We start from the raw sequence: 13,728 nt of genomic DNA on the forward strand, positions 1-13,728 counted from the left end.
TCGACCATAGTATGACAACTCTCCATCAACGGGTGATTTATCCTTAGCACTTTCAAACTCCCTCGACGATGCCACAAGCGTTACACCACTGTTTTGGGTCGAGGATGATTTCAAATCTTGACGCTCAGTCCAAAAAGTGTACCCATTTATGTCATATCCCTCAAATGAGCGAACATCATCCCTAGGACCATAAGCAAGCCACCTTATTGTATCAGTGACACTCTCATCCATTCTACCCATCACTTGATCACAAAACCAACTCACAAACCTCTTATTATGCAACTGCATCAATGCCCTTTCACCTTTCGATGGGAATTCAGCACGCAAACTAGCCATGTGCTCATCTAAGTATCGGTGAACATCTAAAACATGGTGCAACACATATAGGTGTGCTTGTAAGAACTTATCTCGGTCAGGTGACATTCGGTTCGACCCGATTGTGCCCTGACCATCAAGTCTCCCTTCATGTCGAGAAGTAGGAAGACCAATAGGTTCAGCAACGGCTATATAGTCGGCCACAAAATTACCAATCTCTTCACCCACGGTCCCTTGAATCATACTTCCTTCCGGGTGAGTCCGATTCCTTAACTTATCTTGCAATGTACCCATGTGTCTTTCAAAAGGATAGCACCACCTCATGAACACTGGACCGCACAACTTAATCTCATGCACCAAATGAAGAATAAGATGCACCATTATGTCAAAAAATGAGGGTGGGAAGTACATCTCAAATTTGCACAAAGTCACAACCACATCCGCCTGTAAAGCATCAAGTGTACAAGGATCAAGCACTTTGCTTCATATTGTATTGAAAAATGAACAGAGGCTTGTAAAAGCTTCCCTCACATGCTTTGGTAAAATACCACGTATTGTAATTGTAGGAATACTTGCATTAGAACATGACAATCATGGGATTTCATACTTGTCAGCTTCAGTTCTTCATTTAAGGATACAAATCTTTTCATGTTAGATGCGTACCCTGATGGAACCTTAATGTCGTACAAACATGCACAAAACATTCGTTTTTCTACCCTTGACAATGTGTAGCAAGCCGGAGGTAAATAAGTCTTGTCATCCTTGGCTTTTTCCTCATATTTCTTCTTCGACGCATCCGTCGCCTTTCCCTTTCCCTTGCTCTTCCCCTTTCCTTTTTTCAAACTCATTTCATTTTCCGTTTCCTGTTCCTTTCCCTTTTTAACCTTTTCCTGAGCCCACAATTCTGGACGAACCATCATCGTTTTCAAATCTAACCGTGCACCCTTATCGTCCTTTGTTTTACCTTGAATATTCATCAATGTTCCCACAAGAGCATCACACACATTCTTCTCTATATGCATTACATCAAGACAGTGCCTAACGTCATGTTCTTTCCAGTACGGAAGCTTCCAAAAGATTGATTCTTTTTTAAAGAGAGCAGTTGAGTCCGCAACTTTTTTTGTTTTCCCAAATACTGTTCGTATACCCTTAACTCGAGCATAAACCTCCTCACCAGTTAATGGCCTAGGCGCAGTCCCCTCTTCCACTGTCCCATCGAAAGCCTTTTTCTACCTACGGTACGGGTGATCGCGCCTGAGCAACCTTCTGGTCCGCACGTACACCTCTTTGTGAGAATGATCAAGGCGAATGCTTGGTGTGTCATCAATACAAATGGGGCATGCTTTTTTCCTTTGTTCTTGTACCCAGACAAGTTGCCATATGCAGGAAAATCATTAACGGTCCACATAAGAGCTGCACGCAATGTGAACATCTCATTCTTATGAGCATAAAAAACGGGAACCCCTTCGTCCCACATCTCTCTCAAATCGTCAACAAGTGGCGCAAGATAAACATCTATGTCGTTTCCAGGTTGCCTTGGCCCCGTTATCAAAAGTGAAAGCATTACATATTTCCGTTTCATGCACAACCAAGGAGGCAAATTGTAGATCACTAAAAGTACCAGCCATGTGCTGTGTTGGGTACTAAGAGTGCCAAATGGATTCATCCCATCCGTGCACGACCCAAGCCTTAAATTTCTGACTTCATCACCAAATTCCACAAACTTCATATCAATGTTCTTCCATTACGGGGAGTCGGCTAGATGCTTCAGCATTCTTTTATTCTTTCTTCCCTCTGCATGCCACCTCAAGCTTTTAGCGTCTTTTGGTGTTGAGGATACACTCTTAAACCTTGGAATAATGGGAAGATACCACAATACCTTAGCAAGAGGTCCCTTCGTACCAGCATTGCAACTCATGCGCTTGTAGCGCGACTTCTTGCATCGTGGACACTCCTCCAATTGTTCATATTCATTTCGATAAAGAGTACAATCATTAGGACATGCATGTATCTTCTTATACTCCAAACCAAATGGACACATTAGCTTCTTTGCGTAATAGTAAGACTTAGGAATTTCATTCCCGTCAGGCAACATCTCACTTAACGCGGTGAACAAAGAAGTAAAACTATTGTCCGTCCACCCATGCTTCGACTTAATGTTAAAATGTGTTAGCACGGCTGATAGTTTAGAGTATTTTTTGCACCCAGGATACAAAGTCTTTTTAGAAGCCTCCGATAATGACTCAAACACGTCACCTTCAACACCACGCATCATCTCATCCACCCCTTCATCCTCAACCTCATCCACCTGATCATCCTAAAATCCATCCTCATCACCATTACCAATAATATGTTCATCATTCCAATATTCCTCGTCCACACGAATCTCATTGCTTCTATCATGCACATCGTTCCCATTAACATCCCCACTGTACTCTCCTTCTTCACCGTGCCAAATCCACACATGGTATTTAAGCCTAAACCCACGACAAATTACATGATCTCTAATGATTTCAACACTATTAACTACCTTCACATTATTAAAATCAACACAAGGACAGTAGAGCCAATCGACACCCATTCTGCACTGATAAGATGAAGCCCTGTCGCAAAACTCTTGAACCCCATAAAAGAATTCCAATGTATCACGTCTACCATACATCCATCCACGATCCTTCTCCATTAAGTAAATTGTCTCTAAACATAGCAACATATTACGAATAATGTATAATTGCTACATCTATTATATATGTAAATCAAAATCAAACATACACCATGCATATAACATTCATATAGATTAAAAAATGCATATATGCTTCCAAAGGGTCCTTATCACTCCAACCTAACCCATCCTTGAACGTGTAATCTCACTAGTGAATGTATGTCGACTTTCCAATTTTAAGGAAAATCCGGCAGCATTTCCCCCTAGTTCTCCAAGTACACGATGTAGGTAATTACTTACCCACATCTGTACCCAGAGAACAGGGTGAGGAAATGCTAAGCCAAGATATTCCTTAAAATCGAAAAAAAAAGACATAAATTCACCACCTAAGTGAGAGTAAACGTTTAAGAATAGTCCCAACCAGGGACTATTCAAGACTTTCTCCTAATGAGAAAGGCTTGAACGAGTATCTAGGCATATGATGATGCAAGCATTTCAAATAGCATGTTTATTAAGAGTGATTTAACCAAAAATAATTGTTAAATAGCATAAAGTTGCATGATTTTCTATTCACATCCATGCAAAATCTAAATAAAGGAACAATGAAAAAAATAAGCAAAGTACCTTGATCTCTGCACTGTCATAGCACCCTTGCTCCAAAAAACCAATGCAGATTGAGACACTGTACAAAAAATATACAGAATAAGACAACTAAATTGAACCATTTAGCAAATTTATAAGGAATTGGAAAATGATAATATTGTTTTCCCTCTCCACCTACTGGGCTAGCAACCACCAAGATCTGTCCCATACCCCCTCCCCACCATACCATCACCACCTACAACAAATATAGTCTTTGAGCATATAACAACATAGATAACAACAATACTAAACAATCAGTTTCAGAAGTAGTATTGAGATACCAGCATTTTATATTGCAATTTTGTCAGTCTATATGACTTAGAATGCAGCATCTCATCATTCATATAGTTTCACATGACACATTCTCCACTTAAGTTGACACAAAAGGATTTACTTACATGGAAATAGTACTATCAGAAAAATAGAACATGAACTAATGTGTAATTTCAGGAGAGCAAATGAAATCTCAAGCGGGGCTTCATCCAACTGTCAAATATCAAAATCCCCTATCACAGTTTTTACCTATTGGGTACCAGAACTGCTATATCAAAGTTGTTGCTTGATTAATGTATGAGTAAAAATAAATTTATAGTTTCATACCAACTTGAATGTATTCCCTGGATGATGAATTATTCTATTTCTCTATCACAACCTTCTTCACTACACTAACAAAAACATGCAGGCAGAGTAGAATGGACAGAAGAACCATCATGAGCAATAAAAATTATATGTATCTTTAGTGATATTCTACATTAAGACTATGTACACACAAACACAGATAACCACAATACTAAAGATAGAGCTAATTAGACCAAACACCCAACTCAGCCAATAGAAAAAAACAAAGACAAGCCCTACATAACCAGAACCCTAAAATTACAAAATTGAAAACCAAATCAACGACAAACCCTAGGTTGCGAAGGAATTCGGTAGATTAAGAAGACCACAATGGCCCAAATCATACCTCGAAGCTGCTTCGATGGAGGTGAGAAAACTCAGAATGCGCTTCAATGAATAATAGAGAGCACGAGTTCAATGGAGGAGAGATATGGAGAGAGAAGGAGGTGCATGCAACTGCTTCAATGGAGTGAGAGAGCTCAAAAACGGCTTCAATGAAGAAGGTGGGAATTCGGAGGTGGTGGCCTGGAAGAGAAGGTGAGAACGAGGGAAAAAATTGAGTTGAAAAAACAGGGGGAAAGAAAAGAAGAAGAAGAAATACGAGCGGGTTTTTTTTTCAAATGGGCACCGGTTTGAACTGAACTGATGCCAAATCCCTTTCTTTCCTTTTTTTTTTCCTCTTTTTAATTGGCAACGGTTTGAACCGGTGCTAAAAGTATATATCCTTACCGGTTTAATAGGAACCGGTGCCAAAAGTATGTATTCCTAATCCCGCTCATTTCTTTCCCACCGGTTTTAAAAAACCGGTGCCAAATGTGCGGTGTCGATTTGCTTTTTTCTACTAGTGAGAGTTAAGGTATAATTGAGTTACATTTTTATTTTTCTTTTTGGTTATATTTTGTTCAGATTTTGTAGTAGTAGTAGTAGTAGTAGTAGTAGTAGTAAGTATAGTAGCGGCACTTTAAGCAGCTACTTTACTTGTGATCATAATTTCTCCAAAATCTGCAGAAAATTTAATCTATAATCTGTTCACAAAAAGTTCTGTTATTAGTTCAAGGCTCAATGCTTGTAGTTTTTGGAATTTCCTCTCTGTTTTTCATTTTTTTTCGTTCAAGAGATATATGATTTACTTTAATTGGTTATATTTTTATGCTAATGCAATTTTTTTTATAGGAAGTATGTTGAACAAATGACAAGTGAAGGCCAAACATCTTCTCACTTTTGTCCTTGCTAGCTTTGCACTAACTAACTTTAATTATGACTCTAGTACTTTATCTTTCCTTTCTTATTATTCTTTCTAATTTTGTATTGGTCATGTGCATATTTATTATAGTCCTTGGTGAGCTACTATTTCTATGATATGCTTATTGCAAGTGGCTATGTATTATGTATTTATTATATGCTTCTTGGAAATTGATGTTATGTTTGGTAAAAATTGAATAAGCTTATATATAAGCCTATTTATGACTTACATGTGGTTATGTTTGAAATATGATGAATTAGTTGCAATGTTGTAACATATTACTTTTACAAAAATATTGTGTTTGTAGTGGTTGGTCTTTAGAAATGGATCAAAGTTGGATGTATGGTCCACGAAATTCGATCGAGTTCTTGAATGGGGTAGAGGAATTTTGCAAATGTGCGTTAGATCATCAATCTAGCATAGAGGATGATGAATTTTATTGCCCTTGCGTCGATTGCCAAAATGTTGAAAGGGTTCCTAATATTACAACACTAAGGGACCATATTATTCGACGTGGATTTCGGCAACAATATCATGATTAGTTATGGCATGGTGTGAAAGGAATAGTGTCCTTCAAACAAGTGTATTATTCCGATAGAGGGTTCAGAATTATCGAAAAGCTAATTCTTCAGTAAGGTCAAGTGATCGGAATGTCTAGGTGGAGGCCGCTTTCGATCAGTAATATTAATGTACAATTAATATTACAGCTTGATCTTGACTGAACTCTTAGGATCGAACACAATCGAGCAACCGATCCGAGACAACGAATCAATCCGAATGATTTGATGAGTCGTCGGAGTTTTACGAACAAAGACGTCGGATATCGAGCTTAGAACGTCGAGATCGAGCGTCGTAAGTCGAGTCATATTTAGAATTCGAAGAGACGCAAAATCAATCGAGTTACAAATACGAACCTAGCCGTAGCCTCGCATTGGCCTAGCTATGTGAGTACTAGGCTAGGCGAGATCCATCGCAAGCCTAGCATGCTAGGCGTGCTAGGGCATTGCGTGCTAGCAGGCCATGCGCCAAAGCACCATCGCAGCATTGCATGTGCGTGTGGATGTGCTAGGCGCTGGCGCTAGGCAAGGCCTAGCACTGCTCATCGCACCATGATAGCATGTGTGTATGCGTGTGCGTTGCTGGCACATCACCATGCACCATCGCAGCATGTGCATGTGCGTGTGCGTTGCTAGCACAGCACCATGCACCATCGCTGCATGTGCGTGTGCGTATGCATCGCTAGCACAGCACCAAGCAGCAGCGTGCTTGTGGGTGTGCGTAGCAATGCAGCGCCCAGCATGCGTGGCTCGCTAGCAGCACGCATGCTGGCAGTGGGTGGGATGCTTGCTAGCTGGCTGCACTATGTGATAGCACTACTAGCTTGCTAGCACAGCCAAGGCTGGCTGGCAGCCAGCCGTCCCAGCCACATGGAGGATCCGGTTTGAGTGTGGGGACCAAGAGTTGTGGGAATTGTCTTGGGCACCAAGGCTATGGTCCCCCCCTCTTGGAATGGTCCTCACCTAATCACTCTTCTTCCATTTGCCACTTGTAACTCATTGATTGCATTGCTTATTAATTTGTTTTTGATTAAAATAAATTAGTAGGAAAATGCAATTGTCCCACATTGATCATGAATGGGATGACAAGTTGAGTTTCTCTATAAATACCCAATAATTGGGCATTTGGGAATTGACTTGAGTAGAACTCAATGAGGCATCTCCCATAAGGTGAGAAAACCTCTAAGTTCGTAAAACTCCAGTTTTTATTTGGTCGGATCCCGACTAACCTTCGGGACTTGGACGGTTCGGGTCGGGTTCGTGAGTACGAGCCGTTGGAGGCGGTCACGATTGTGACTCTCGAGCTTTCGAAGTAAGAGCTCGATTTGCGAGCGAAGCACGCGTCGAGAGTAAGAATGTCTTTTCTCCGTCTCTCTTTATGTTGTTAATTATGTGATCAAATATTTAGTTGCATTAATTATGTGATTAAATATTTATGTTGTTAATTATGTTATGGGCCCACAGGTCCCAGGATCGCAACCTGGATCTGTCACCACTATTAGGTTTCGTAGCGTCCAATGCTCCACGGAAAGGAAACCTATTCAAGACCCGCTCACTAATTAAAGCAACTAAATATTTAATCACATAATTATTTAACAACTTTGACTAGTTTTAATTAGGCGAGTTAATCGGATTAACCACCTAAGTTAGTTACTAGTTTACGCGTGTTATGCGTTGTTACTTGTTTTTCATTGTAAAATGCATGGGCCATTCACATATAGTGAATGGATTAATGGAAGATATATTGTTTCACAGGTTTCGTGAAAATGACAACTAGTGGGACCCGATTAGGATAGTAAATACGGACTGCGATCCGTTATGTATTTTTGTAAATCTATATACGGTCTGCGTACCGTTGCGTATTTTTGTACCTTAATGTTTAGATTAATCCTAGTCGTAGTAGGTAGTAATTTTATTTTGGCGAAAATGTCTCAAGACAATGTTTCTATGAAGACGAGCCAAGATGAAGACTCTTGAAGATTTGAAGATTTCAAGGGGTCATGCTAGTTGCCAAATGCATCTATTTTATGCTTTATATATATTTTTATGCTTATATATATATATATATATATGTATATTTGAATGATAGATGCATGTTTAGGATTTCAAATGTTGCGATAATTAATTAAGTTCACTTAAATCAACCAACATAGAAACCCTAGGTCCCTATAATATTGAGCTAAAATATGCCATTCCAAGAACAACACTTACCTAACTAATGCGCGTATGTGATGGGCTACGCCAAAGCGAGGCATCACTACTTCCCTAGGAATGTAAGGTATACTAGGTATACAAGTTGTCTTGGTTAAGCTCAACGATATCATTAAGGAGTCCTTAGATGTCGTGGCAATGGAGATAAAATGTCATGGAAGCATTAGATGCAACGTTTTATCGAACCAAGAGTAGCTTGGAGCTATTAGCAATTGGATTGCTTACCCTAAAATATTAAGTGTTAAGACAAGCCAAAGCATGCTTAATCACTTTCTGATTTTTGGGATCTTGGAATCGTTTTATTCTCGCCTAAAAGGGACAATTTATAATGCCTGGATAAGACGCGTAATAAGATTGAAAGTTTGCATGTATGGTTTTATATTTCAAACTTTTTATGATATTAACTTGATAAATGGTTATACTTTACACTTATATTTATAGAATTCGTAATCAAATTATATTGTTTCCATTGATTGGTAAAAGAAATCTTTCGAGAATGGTTCTCGAAGAAAGAAAAGGGCACTTCTAAGATACAACTTCTCATAAACGACTAAAGTCCGAAAGGACGGTTGGATATCATGTTTTCAAAATACTAGGTAGTTTTGACAAACATGAAACATTGAGTTGAAAAACTCAAAATTTTCAATAGTTGACAAGCTAACATATCTTTTCACTTCATACGCTTATGAGTAGGACTCATTGATGAAGTAATTTAGGTACGAATTAGTTGAAAAGATAGAACTTTGTTTTGCGGCGCATTAGATGCTTAATTATGCCTAACAAAGTATAAAAGTCGAGGAACTTAAAGAAATGATTCTTAAATTTATGAGATGATGTACTGTAAGAAATATAGGAAACAAGGAACAAAGAAAAGTATGAGATTCCTTTTCTACGCTTGAGTTCATGTTATTATGGTGCACTTCGCAACTCGTTATCTTCACAAGTATTGGATACTACTTGAGTGTTCCACTTTGAAAGTGACCTCAAACTATTGAAGACAAGCTAAGTTATTGACTTACAAGTTTAGAATGAAGCAAGTAATGCTACATCAGTTGTAAGGTCACTTGTTTTGTTTAAAGTCCTTTTAAAACTAAGGCTGGAACAAATAATGGTTATTGTGTTCCATAATCAGCAAACGATCCGTTTACACACGGAAAGACTCACATTCAAAAGTAAAAGCAATAGTTGCTAGGTTTACTTGAATGACATGGTCTCATAAGCCATGAGTCAAGAATGCTTGATTATAAACAAACATTTCCCAACCATGAAACTCACAAACTTCAAGTCATGGACATGATTTGTGTCCCAAACCCTTTAGCAATGTCACTAACAACAAGAACGTATTCAAGGCTCTATTAGATAGAGTCTTGATAGATGATCGATTCGAAATCGTTCTAAGACAAGCAAGTCTTACTTGTTGAAATCGACAAACAAAGGAGCTATTATGCTTGCTATAGACAATTGACTCCGAAACCTAAAAGGAATTCATTACTTCAATGTCTCATAAGAATTTGCAAGAATATGGCTATATTCATCAAATGTGAGCAAACTGGACCTTGAGTAGCTCAAATGTTCAGTTAAATATAGAATCGACTTGGCAAGATGTCACAAAGTCTGGCTAGATTAGATCGAGCGATGTTTTCTTGAGCCAAGTGTGATCACATCAAACTTATGAAATTGAAATTTCACAATGATCTCCACAAAGAACATAGTGTTTATTTACGTAGACCTCGATGCCATTTGGAAATGACTTGAATGATGATGAATCACATCCCTTCCTATAAAGTTCTTAAAGATTTGCACAAATGACTAAATGTTACACTAAACAAAAATGTCGAAGCTAAGAAAGGACACCATATTCAGTTATGGATAGAAATAGTTTCTAGCGTCTTTTCAAGTATATGTCTAGGGCTTTTAGCTCAGTGGGAGTTCATTGACTCAGTGGGAGCTAAGTGGCTCAATAAGGGCTAAGATAGCTCGAGAAGGAGCTAACTGTTTGTTTCACAACGAACTTTTACCCAAAGACAATATACATGTCTCTTTGTAAATATTCAAGTGAGACTACGGGCATTACCTCCACAACCTAATTGAGAACATAGTATTTGTTGCTCTAAATGGTGTCTTTCTAGAAAGTAACACCTTTCCAAAATGACAAGTGGGAGGAAAATCGAACTCGAAAAAGTTCGAGAGGACGAGCAACAGTGTCAACCTGATAAAACTAACAATCAAAATGCTTTAGAAGCAGTTGATAAGATTGGTCAAAATCAAATAGACAATGTAAATGCTCAACCTATTACCCCGTATAGGTATAGAATTCACCAAAGGCTTGGATTGAATCCTATAAATTTCTACTAAGTTAGAAATAAACCTAAGACTTACAAGAATACTATTTACCATTGGATGGTGAGGGAATATTGTCTTGTAAATTAGCTAGGACAAATCAAAATTCCAAATAATGGTTAGAGACCACAAAATCCGAAATAGACTCCTTGTTTGGAACTTGATTCATTTGCATGAAGGGTGACAGACCCATCAATCGCAAATAAGTTTTCAAGGAGAAAACTGACAAATGTGGAAATGCATAAGCATACAAAGCTGGATTGGTTGAAAAGGATACAATTAATTCACGGCGTTGATTTTAATAGTAACCTATTCACCAATCGGAACGCTAAAGTCTTTTCGTGATTATTTTAGCAAAATTGCGCATATGAAATATGGTAAAATACGAAACCGCCTTCCTAAAATTGGATTGTGGAAGAGACTATGGAAATAGTCTAAGGGTTTTGTAATTATAAATAAATGCTACATTTGAAAGCAAGCTCAAGAAATCCATTGTGGGATTAAATGAAGCATTGCATGTAGGAATTGGAACATGCATTCTCATAAAGTCAATAAAAGGTTTGGCTAATGGAGAATCATAGAAATTCTTATAAACAAGAAGTTTAGTGGGAGAAGGGTCAATCTTGTATGGTCCAACAAGAAGTTTATGAACTCTATTGTGAAATGACTATCAAATACTAAATGCTTAGGTTTGATAGGATTTTCGACAATGGACCAAGAAAAAGGCGACACTTAGTACATAGTGGGAATTAAGATCTATTGGATAGACTTAATGAAATTTTTAAACGAGTAGAGAAATTTACCGTGTTAAACATGAAGGACTTGAAAAGGCTTTCGACCCATATGTATAAAACTAAGTAAATGTTTGAACTAAGTCTTTCAACCGTATCACATAGCAAACAGTTTAGCAAGACTCAGTGAAACTGGATGAGCTAAAAGGTCACTTGAATGGAACATATTGGGAATAATTCTGCGATTAAAACCATCATGTATGCTATGATATGGAGTCGTCACTCAACTTACATGCTTAGAGCATGAGAGGTATAAAATACTAATCAATCTAAATCTAAGTAATGAATCGTTAGATTATGGTTAAGAGAATCCAAAGTACTTTGATAAGTAAAAGGGGATAAGTTCTTGACGCATAGAAACAATTCTAATTTGAAAATTGATGTTGCAAGCACATCCTTAGCAAGGATTAGATCCTTAATAAGGAAGCCGTTTATAAGCATGAGCTAGAATGCGTCGTGGCTTGAGAATGGTAACATGGACGCGGATCCATGTATAATGTGCGGAAATTTAAGGTAAATTTCCATAATTACAAGTGATTAGGATCTCCCAAATCATTGTGAGTCGTTCGAAATAAAATCCGAGCAAAGCAACATCCGAATGTTTGCTAAAATATATGTTGAGAATATTGTTGATTGGAAGGCAATAATAAAGAAAGGTGTTCAATGGAAAGTTCGTTGTCGAACGTTGATTGTAGGTTGTCATGTTGAAGATCTCAAATCATGAAAATGAGTGGGAGCCATCACATGGACGATAAATCCTAAATCACAGATAATCCATAACACTCTCAGATTCTATCATCTTATTATGAAAGTGTTCATTAATGAAGATGTTGACATTTGCAAAGTAAATTGTAATTAAACCTATGCAAAAGGTGAACAAACAACATATTAAATATGGGTGTGATTTCTATAAATGTTCAATGAAGAGTATTACTCTTGAAACATTTGAAGAAAACCATTTATCATAAGATGAAACGTTGAAAAGTTTCATGGTGGAATAAAATTCTACTAATAAATTCCACAAACTATTTGATTGTGGTTTAGAATCAAATAATGAGTCCATTCGATTTCTAAGAATATTCAAAACAGGGTATCAAGACCATGTCTTGGATAAAGAAACACCTGTTATTTAGGGTTTCGTAGTGACCTTTACCACGCGGAAAGAAACCCGCCAAGACCCGCCCCAATAATAAATGAAATTAACAAGCAAAACATAATTAAAACATAATTAAGGATAAAAGATTATACCTTTGATGCGTGCTTCGCTCTACTATGAGCTCTTACTTGAACCCCGAAAATACGAGGTCTCCAATGGGATCGTACCCTCGAACCCGACCCAAGTGTCCTAAGTCTCGAATGTTATTCGAGACCCGGACAAATAAAACTATGAGTTTTACGAATCAAGGTTTACTCAAATCAAGAGTTGCCTTTTAATTCCACTCAAGGTTGTGTTTTTCCCAATACCCATGCCTTTGGTATATATAGGGAAATGGACCCTTGATTTCCAATCTCCCACCAATGTGGGAGAGTTGGTAAATTCAACAATTTATTTAATTCCAAATTAAATAAATAATTAAATCAATCATAACGCGACAAGTGGCACAATTACATGCAAATGAGTGATGCCCAAGGTTAGGTGGGGGGACCATTTGCCTTGTCCCCCAAGGTCCTTGATTGGTCCCCACAATCATGCACAAACTGGCACAAGGAGGGTTGTGCTGGCTGGCAGCTAGCACCAACCAGCAGCCTTGCATCCCCAGCAAGGCAGTGCATGCTGGTGTTGGGCGATGCTTGGCGCTGGTGCGTGCTAGTGCTAGGCGCTGTTGCGTGCTAGTGCTAGGCACTGCTAGCACGTTATGCTGGCGCTGGCCCTAGCACTCCCACACATTGCCTCGCACACACACTCGCATACTACGCGTAACCATGCCAGTAAGCCCCTCGCGCACGCAAGGCCTAGCATGCGTGCTGCTAGCGAGCCACGCATGCTGGGCTTGGTGCTGGGCGATGGTGCACATGCACACGCACTGAGCGAGGCTAGTGCTGCTTGCTAGCTTGCTGTGCTTGGTGCTGCCATGCGAAGGCACGCACGCAAGCACATAGCTATGCGAAGGCTCGGTGCTGCATTGCGAGGCTGCTGGGCGATGGTACACACGCACACATGCATGTGCCTAGCACTGCGATGGTGTTGTGCGTGGTGCTAGGGTTGCGATGGCGCCTAGGCATCATGCTAGGGTTGCGATGGTGCCTAGGCATCATGCTAGGGCTGCGATGGCTCCTAGGCACTCTTGCCTTGCCTAGCACACCATGGTGCGCCTAGCACACACATGGTGCGCCTAGGCTTGCGATGAG

Source organism: Chenopodium quinoa, unplaced genomic scaffold (genome assembly GCF_001683475.1).
Source record: "Chenopodium quinoa cultivar QQ74 unplaced genomic scaffold, ASM168347v1, whole genome shotgun sequence".
In the NCBI taxonomy this organism is placed as follows: Eukaryota; Viridiplantae; Streptophyta; class Magnoliopsida; order Caryophyllales; family Amaranthaceae; genus Chenopodium; species Chenopodium quinoa.